A 9,163-nucleotide genomic window follows, 5' to 3' on the forward strand; every position below is an offset into this window, starting at 1 on the left:
TGAATTTCGATCCTTTCCAGATCTATTCCCATGCGCTTACCCGTGTTCCTTCATTTCTTTAAAAATCAGTAGGGAGCTTTGTACCACACAATGGTCTCTATCTTTCCAATTAGAAAAAGAAGAAGAAGAAGAAGAAGAGTTCTATATTTTCAACTTCCGACTTTACAACAATCAAAGTTCATGGCTCCTTAGCTCTTTGGGTCGCTGGTTCTCTGCAGCTAAGGATTATTTTGTTCTCCTGGTTGTTCTTTGCTCCTTGCTGAGTCATTCATGAGGCTCGATCTCTTCATTCGGGCTCTCTGCTTCTCCCAGGCTTGGAGCCAGCATCTTCTACATTTCAATTGCCATTGTACAGTTCCAATGAGGTCATCGATTAATATTGTACCGTTAATTTTTCCTCCTGCTAATCTCTCTGTGTTCTCTCCTCTCCTCTCACACCGCCACCCCCATCTTCTGGCTTTTCTTCTAGTTCCACCTGCAAAATTATGACACTTCACCCATCAAGTCTTGCAAGGGCACCTCACTTCCTAAAGCCTATAATGACAGTTGTACGGAGCCTGAGAGTAGAAACCAAATAACTCACAAAAATTTTGAAGACTTTTTAATACCATGAATAAGGTTAAAATAGCAATTCCTTTGACTCTACTAGGTGCAGGTCCTGTGCCAGAGGCATCACCTACATAAATAGCTAATCCTAAAACAAAAAGAAGTACTGTATTTCATGGAATATAAGACACCTTGGTTGTAAGGCTCATTGTTTCATTTTGAAACATTAAGGAAAATAACCCTGTTAGATTGTAATCTGTCGTGGATTGCAAATTGTGTTCTTATTTCAGAGATGTTAAAATGTGGAGGGTGGAGGTGGGGAAAGCGCATCTTAGAATTGATGGTGAGGAACCAGTTTTACAGACAAGGAAGCTGAAGTTGAGAGACGCTGGGAGCTGTGGCCAGAACCACAGAGCTAATATGAGGCAGAGCTGGGTTTTAGAGATCCTTCCAGAGTCCACTCTCTCCAGAGGTTTGAAGCTTTATTTTTTTCCCCCTGAGTAGTTTCTTTCTTCTTGCCTGCCTGTTCTCAGGAACCAGTTTCTAAGCCCTCTGTCCGAAACACGTCCTCCCCTTTAAGATACGGGACTGCCAACGGAACTAAACAACTGCCTTTTGGAGACTGCTTCCCCTCTTCATGGTGCCTAATTATAGACACTGACCATTCTGCTGTTGCTACAGTATTTTCGGTGGCAGTGGAGTCGGAGGGGAAGGAGTGGGTGTTGGTGATGACTGTGCAACCTTTCCCTTCTCATCCTCTACTTCTTGCCCCAAGGCAGCCGAGGGAGGGCCATGGGGCTTGCAAGTGGATTAATAAAAGCTGATTTAGGGAGCTAGAAGCTGCTGCAGGGAAAATCTCCCCACACTCCCCTACCACACCTTCTCGCTCTTCTCTGTCTAACGAGCTGCCCTCGCCCTTCCCCCCACCGCCTTAGACTCCGGAGTTTTGTTCTGTGTCTCCCGTGGGGAACTCTCAGTCAGTCGCCGAGCTCACTGCCCGCTTACTTGGTTCATGCATTTGGTGGTTCGGTCGTTATTTTAGTGAACACCCACTGCACACAGGCATTCTGAAGATGACCAACGGACCCACACACTCGCAGTTCCTGCCCTCGCGGGGTGGCAGCCTAGTGAGAGAGACAGATGGCGTCAAAGGTGTTCGTAAATAAATGCAAAATGACAGCTGTGACAGAAGATTCTAGGGAAGAGCTGTGGCAGAGATGGGCAGTGCTTCCCCAATATACTGTGTGCTCCCCTATATTTCCTAACCCCCCTCACTGTTTGAATTGGACCCAAATTAATGTGATTAATTCTGCCCAAGGACCTTGAGAGGATGGGACGTGGGTCGCCTCCAGAGAAAGGCAACGACTCTATGAGCTGGTGCGTCTCTTTCAATCCTCTTTGCTCTGCTTCGATGACCTTGGGCACCATGGAGAATGTGGAGCTATGAGATGAAGGCGAGCTACCCGACCCACATTGAACTTCACATTTAGGGGAAATAAACCTCCGTTGCACTTGCTCGCTGAGGCCTCAGGTTTGACTTGGTAGCTGGTGGTGATTACCATAACTAATACAGAATTACATGTTCCTATGAGGTAAAACAGGGAAGGAACTGACCAGGCAAAGGCCAGGAAAGGCGTCCTCAGGCAAGTGATGTTCAGGCTAGAGTCTAAAGGAAGAGAGGGAGTTAAGCTGGAGAACAGTGTAGGGAGGAGCATTCAGACTGACTGGCAGCTCATGCAAAGGCCCTGTGGTGGGAGGGTATGTTCAATGGGATGGACAAAGGGCAGAGGGGCAGGAGGAGCTCCGTAGGAGGTGCACATCCACCTACTACCTGGCTGATCTGAAACAGAGCCCGACACCCAGGCTGCATGCTGGGACACCGCTGCTGCTCAGGTCCTTTGGGTGGGCCACCCAGCCCTTGAAGTAGGGTCAACTTTGCTTTCCCAGCCCCTTGGTCTCTCACAGCCTGTTAGTAGGCACCTGGGTGGTGTCTCGCCCATGGTCTACCTCTCTGCGTTGCCCTGTCTATTCTGCTCACAGGACCAGAGGGCCCTGCGGATGGTGTGGGGGCAGGAGTCCAGGGAAGCTGTTACCCAGCATCGCTGGGGGGTGGAACCTGAATGCTGCGAGAGGAGCCTGGGGGTAGCTGGGCAGGAGGATGGGCATTAAACAAGAGACCGTGGTGAGGACCACAGGCATGGGGGTGGAGGCCAATCTGATCTCGTGGGGTGCCACAGGCCATGCCTTCCTCTTGTGAACAGAGCAGTGCAATGCAGCAGGCTGGGTGGCCCAGGTTACCCTTCTGGGGTACCCAGGGGCCTAAAGGGAGTGTAGGTGGCTGGACACCTCTTGCTCCCACCCAGACTGGTGCCGTGGACCCTCCCTGTCTCACCTGCATCTGACCAGGTTGTCCCTCCCATCTTCCATGAGCAGCCCTGCCTGTCACACACCTGCTCCAAACCCTGCTAAGAGCTCTCCTTTGAGCACAAAGGAAGCTTAGGCACGGAGTCCAAGGACCCCTAAGCTCTGGCCTCTGAGCACCTTCCCGCTGCTCCCCTTCTCGATCCTGTCCTCAGCTGGACCTGGCAACTGTCCTGTTCCTCACCGGCCTGGGGCTCAACCCTTTAGGGCGGGAGAAGATTGCTTTCACTGTGCACGGAGGACCCATTGCAGCAGACCTCATCCCTGCCTAATCAATATCCAGTTCCATGCAGGAGTGAGCCCAGGTTCAGGGTTAGACTCTATCCTGGCATCCTCAGTCTCGGTTCTCTTGCAGTCAGGAAAGGCCACGTATCTTGGTTCTCTCCAAGAGACCTAGGTGGGAATCTGCTGGGGGTACAGGAGTGTTTTCTGGAAAAGCTTTTGCTTTCTGATAGCAAGGAACACACATGACTGGTATCACCTGTCTTCTTTCTTCCTTCCTTGACTGTAGATGTGATGGCTGGAGCAGAGGCAGCTATATTGGGACCATGAGGAAATGGCCAACAGTGACCACTCTATCATCAGAAGGCTATTGAACTATTACCAATATCTGTCCACTTCTGGACTTCCTATCCTGTATACCCCTTACTCATGTAAGCCACTGTTGTCATTTCTTGTCACTTGTAGCTGAATGTCACTCTGACCTGATATACCTATCTGGGAGCCCAGCCTCACATTCCTTTGCCGTCCTCAATTCCAGTAACTATTACTTCTGCTCCATTTCAGCATCATGCCACATCCAACCCTAGGCCCTAGTGTCACCTTAAACTATTTCATGGCTGAAATACTTGATACAAACTGCTCCTTTTCTGACCCAAACTCTAATCTTTGCCTATCCTGGGGCGACTGTAAAAGAGCGCTATTCATTTGGAATTGAAAAGTTATTCTGGACTCTCTTTGGAAAGGGTCAGGATCTGCATGTAAACTCTCGTTAAAATTTCTTTCCGACGTTTGTCCGGGACTGAGTACCGTGACAGCGCCCATCATTCTGCTCTTCCCTGTGCTTCACCCAGACCTGCCCACCTTCCATCGTCTCCAGAATGAGGCGTCCCTCCCCAGGTTACGTGTGCCCCTCCCCGTGCACACAGGGATGTTCCCTCCGGTGCCTCCAGGACTTGCTCCAGCTACTCCGATGTCCCTGTGATGTCTTCGACCTCTCCGCCCTCACCTTCCACCCAGAAAGGTGCTCAAGCTCCCCCTCCCCCGAAGCACCTTCCTTTGACCCTGTACTTCTCCCTCGCCACTCTTTCTTCCCTGAGCTTAGTCAAAGATCCGTCATCACTGGGTAATTCTATCCCTCGCCGCTGAATCGCTCCCCACCCCACGTCACTCTTATTTTGTTCTTACCAATCACTGTGACTGTTTACAGAAGTCTCCGGTGACTTCCAGATTATCCAGCGAACCGAATACATGTCAGTCCTTATCTTTCTGGAACTGCTTTATCGATTTGACACACTAACCTCTCGCCTGGTGTTCCTTCTATTCATCAACCAATGCTTCTGAGACTCTTTGATGGAGGGAGGCTCTGGGTCTTGAGATCTGAGTCTCGTTCCTTGGGACTCTACGCTCAGGGCTCTTCTCTCTCACACTTCACCTCGTTTCTCATTTGTGTTAGAATTTCTATCGCCTCATTGCTGCCAATACTCTGGTATATATATCTTCAGCCCTGAGGCTGCAGCTAAGGCTTAACATTTTTTTCTTTACCTGCGTGTTGCATCTCACGCTGCTCCGTGAACATCACCAGATGGCTGACCACCAAGTCCAAGTTCCTCAAGATGACATATGCGCCCTCAGGTCTTGGTTCCTGCTCTTTCTTCAGTCTTACTTCCTGTCTAGTCACCCCAGACTCACAGGGCTTCCCAGGGCATATGCCATGTGCCTCATACCTCTGCGTTGTGGCACGCGCAGCCTGGAACTCCCTTCCGATTCTTTCTTCTTTACCTCATTCTTACTCAGCCTTGGTGTTCGTCTTAGGCATCACCTTTCTCTGCCAGGAAGCTTTACCTGTCTGGTGTCCTCGGGCAGAACTACGCAGGCAGAGCCCTCTTCCCGGCATGCCTCTAGACCATGTGCATCTCAGCACATTGTCTTGAATGGCCACATCCATTCTCGCTCTCTCACTCTCTCTCTCTCTCCTCCCTTTCTCTGTCTCTCTCCACCTCCCCATCTCTCTGTCTCTCACAGCCCCTACCCGTCTGCCCTCCTCACACTTGCCCCACTCTCCCCTGGACAGCTAGGGGACTTTGCCTTGCATGCAGTGCTTACTCCAGCTCTGTGTTATCTCTTACCCACGGTGCCCCTGAGCCAGCTTCCAAGCAGCAACGGCGGCGGCACCTGGGGGACTCCAGAACTCACTTCCACATCCCCAGGAAAAAGTGATTGGCCCACCTGGATCAGAAATGACCTGTGGGCAAATTGGGGTTGGGGTAAGAGAGGGAGCTCCTGGAACACAGCCTGCTTGTCTGAGCTGTGGCCCAGAAGGAAATGATACTCATCTCTCGTATAACTGATTAGGAAACAAAACAAAACGAAAAAACCATAGAGAGAAACTTCTAGAAAACAGCACTAAATCTGGCCCCTCTTCCATGCCTAGAGCCAGCCTCTTCGTGTGGATTATCGTTCTTATGAAGCTATCTGGATAGGGCTGTCTTCTAACACATCTGGCTGTTCACGCTGCACTGCAATTTACACGTTGGTCAAAAATCAGATTTTATGTTCATTGATTCTTTGCCCGAAGTCCCCTTCCTTAAAGGCTCACAGAAATGACATTGGCTCAATCCCAGGGTTGGTTTCGAGAAGTCCTGGGCTGGCGGGGGTTGCAGGGGGGTCCTGGAATCTTGTGCAAGCTCTGCCTTGACTTCCTCTGGCTCTTGCTGCTTGGAGGTTGGTTGGGTGATCTGGGGAGGGGGAGGCATGGTTTCAGACAACCAAGGCATCTCTGGGCTTTCAAAGGGCAAGGGGCTGAGCTTGTGGCTGTGCAGGTGGCGTGGACTACACAGTATGGGGCCCAAGAGGCCTGGGACTCAGAGAGAAACGCCACCAAATGCCAGTGTTCCAGGAGCAACGAGAGAGGCACACATAAATCACCTCCCCCAGGCCGCATAGCCTTCGCTGCTGTATGTTCACAGAACTTCGAATCTGACATGCCGTGTGGTTTATTTTATTTATTTTCTGTCTCTCTTCCACACGCTCTAGGATGTAGACTCCACAGGGCAGGGACTTTTTTGTTTCTTTTGTTCACCACTGCATCCCTAAGACCTGGGACAGGTGCATAGTAGGTACTTAAGTATTTGCTGAAGGAACGGATAAAATACTAGGGGCCAGGTCTGTGCAGGGTACTGGAGAAGTTTGGTCTGTACCAGGAATTTGCAGATGGCTTTCTGCAGCCAGGGTGCCTAAGCTGTGTCTCTAAGCATCAGCCAGATGACCTGGGTAGGCGGAGGAAAAAAGTCACCACAAGCAAAGACTCTAAAGGAAGCAGCAGCTTGGTGTATGCGTGGACTGGCTGCTGTCTCTGCAGAAAGGTTCTGGATGTGAATGCAGCTGTGTGGCTGTGGGCGGGGGCGGATAGTATTCGGGCGAAAGCAGAACCAAAGCTACAAGTGTCTCTTTTGGGGTGAAGAAAGGCCCTCAGCCCTGTGTTGGGACTCAGTGTAGGACCGGGAGGGGGGGCCGCGTTGCGTGGTGGCCTTTCCCAGGAACTGGACAACCAAGCCCCTCTGCAGTTAATCACACTGGACCACGGAGCCAGGGACACTTTGGGACTCAGTCTGTAACAGGAGAGAGGCTTAAGATCTTGGTCAGTAGAGGGACAGAAGGAGCCAAGGCCTGGCAATTAACGCCAGGGATGGCACAGGATCCCAAATGTCAGGGGGACAGTGGGAGGATGGTGCTTCAGTCCCGCTGCCTGCCGTGGGGAGGGGCCTGCACAGAAGGCTTTCTTGTTCGTGCTTGGGAGGGTGCCACTGCTCTGCTTTCAGCCCAGATGGCAGCAGAGGGCCACGCCCTCGGCCTCCAGAGGTGTGAATGCTCAGTTTATAGCCTCTTGCTCAGCTGGGGGCTCTGAAGGCCCCTGGGGGTGCCTTCCTGTTGAGCCTGGGCCAGGAGTCCTGTCACTCCTTATCCTCATGGCGAGTTCCCTCTGAGGCCCTCCTGTGCAGGTCTTCATTTGGGACAATCTCAGTTCATCAGAGATGCTGAAGGTCAGAGGCCAGGGGCCAGAGTCTAGGTTGCTTTTGTTCTGGTAGGCTCCTTGGCCCCTATGCAAGTGCTCCCACCTGTCCCCAGGCCATCTCAGCAGAGCAAGGGGACAGGGTAGTGACACTGAACATTGTGACTACTGCATCCTCAGAGACCCCTCTGTGGCCCCGAAATACTCCCAGCAGCGTCACCTCACTGATCACCCCGCCCAGCACCCACTGGGGCAGAAGGCCCCTCTGAGGTTGGCCTGGAGCTTGCATCGGGTTCTGCAGTTAGTGGTTCACTTAAGCCCCGACTCCTCTCCTGTGTCCAAGGGCCCCTCTGGGAGGCTCCCCATCCAGACTAGCAGCTCCTTCAATGTCCATCCCAGGCCCCTAGGATGCAGGGGTGGCTCTGGCAGAGCTTCAATATCCTAACTGAGATACTCCCTCGAGTTGCTGCAAATGTGGTGCAGATAGCCTCACCCCTGAGGCCTGAGTGGGGAATAGGGGTGGGTAGCTGGGGAGAGGAGGAGTCCCTCTGCCCTCCACCTGCTCTTGTTGGTGTCCTAGCCACCTCCCACTGACTGGGACGACAGGGGATTGCTGCCCTCCCTTCTCTGCCTCGCCGCTCACTTCTCAGCTCTCCCCTTGCTTCTGCAAAGGATGGCGAGAGCACATTTCGTTCAACACTACCTTGGAAGGGGGCAGGGAGCAATTTAGAATATCCTTTTCAAGGCACTAGTCTGACTCGCAAGGCAATTTTTTTCTCCCTAGTAGTTGAATAGCCCCTAGTCCGTCCCCGCCCCCCCCGCCTTTAATTTAACTTCTGTAACAAATTCTAAAATTTCCCCAGGCAAATATATGGAGCACAGACTAAAGTGGAAATTCAAGGTCTCATTAGATTTTTCAAATCCTTTGCACACATTCTACTCGTCCATTCCTCACGTGCAAAGACAAAGTTCTTGCTCTTAATAAAAATAGTTTTGTTTGGCTGTTCGAGGAAAGAACCGAGCTCTCCTCTGTTCCCTTCTTCATATTTCTGGGTAACGAATGACTTCGGCAATGAAGGGATCTGTCGGAGGCAGCCCTTTACTCTCCCGTCTCAAGTTCTGTCATCCCTGTTCCATTTCTGGCCTCCCTCGTAACCCACACAGCTGTCCTACATATGACAGAAGAATGTGGGGTATCTACCTCTGGTCATGTTCTGTGGAAAAACCGTTCTCTGGGGAGACGATGCCAGGACCTCGGACACAACCTGAGCAGAGGAGAGCATGCTCCCTGCAGTTGTCAAGGGGACGGACACACACAGGTTTGTCCCCATGGTGCCCTGCGCTCTTCCATCTGGACATTTGCTTGAGGGATGATAAAGAAGAAACAAGCCACATTTCTTCATACCTGCTATATTCGCCGAGTATTTATGGAGCATCTGTTGTGTGACACCCAAGGAGGAGGCTAAAGGATGACTGAATCCCTTGCTCTGGGGGATGCCCTCCGTAGGATGCAAAGCTCTCACTCGGGACAGACCATAGCGATGCCTACGCAGCGGCGCCATCCGCCGCCCACCCCAATCTGCACGGGAAACCGTGAGGCCCGCCTTACCTGACATCCTGTCGTTGGCATCCTGTGGTTAAGAATCTGAGACTTGGCTCCTGAGTGAGTTCCGATCCTGCCTCTGCTACTTACTAGTCGTGCGACTTTGTTAATCTCTCTGAGCCTCAGTTTCCTCATCTACGAATTGGGGATTACACTGGTCCTCACATCATAGGGTTTTGTGAATATCTGAATATCGTGTTTGGAAGGGCTTGGCGCAATACCCGGTATCCGTCAGGGCTGCTGTGGTGATTCCGATCTTTATCTGCCCGGAGTCTGTAACAGACTCTGGCTATGAGCTCTGAGCCTCCGGGTAAAGAGGGGAGAGCCTTAAACTCTGGTTGGGGAATAAGACTAACTCACGA

The sequence above is a fragment of the Pteropus alecto genome, unplaced genomic scaffold (assembly GCF_000325575.1).
Source record: "Pteropus alecto unplaced genomic scaffold, ASM32557v1 scaffold110, whole genome shotgun sequence".
Taxonomy (NCBI): Eukaryota; Metazoa; Chordata; class Mammalia; order Chiroptera; family Pteropodidae; genus Pteropus; species Pteropus alecto.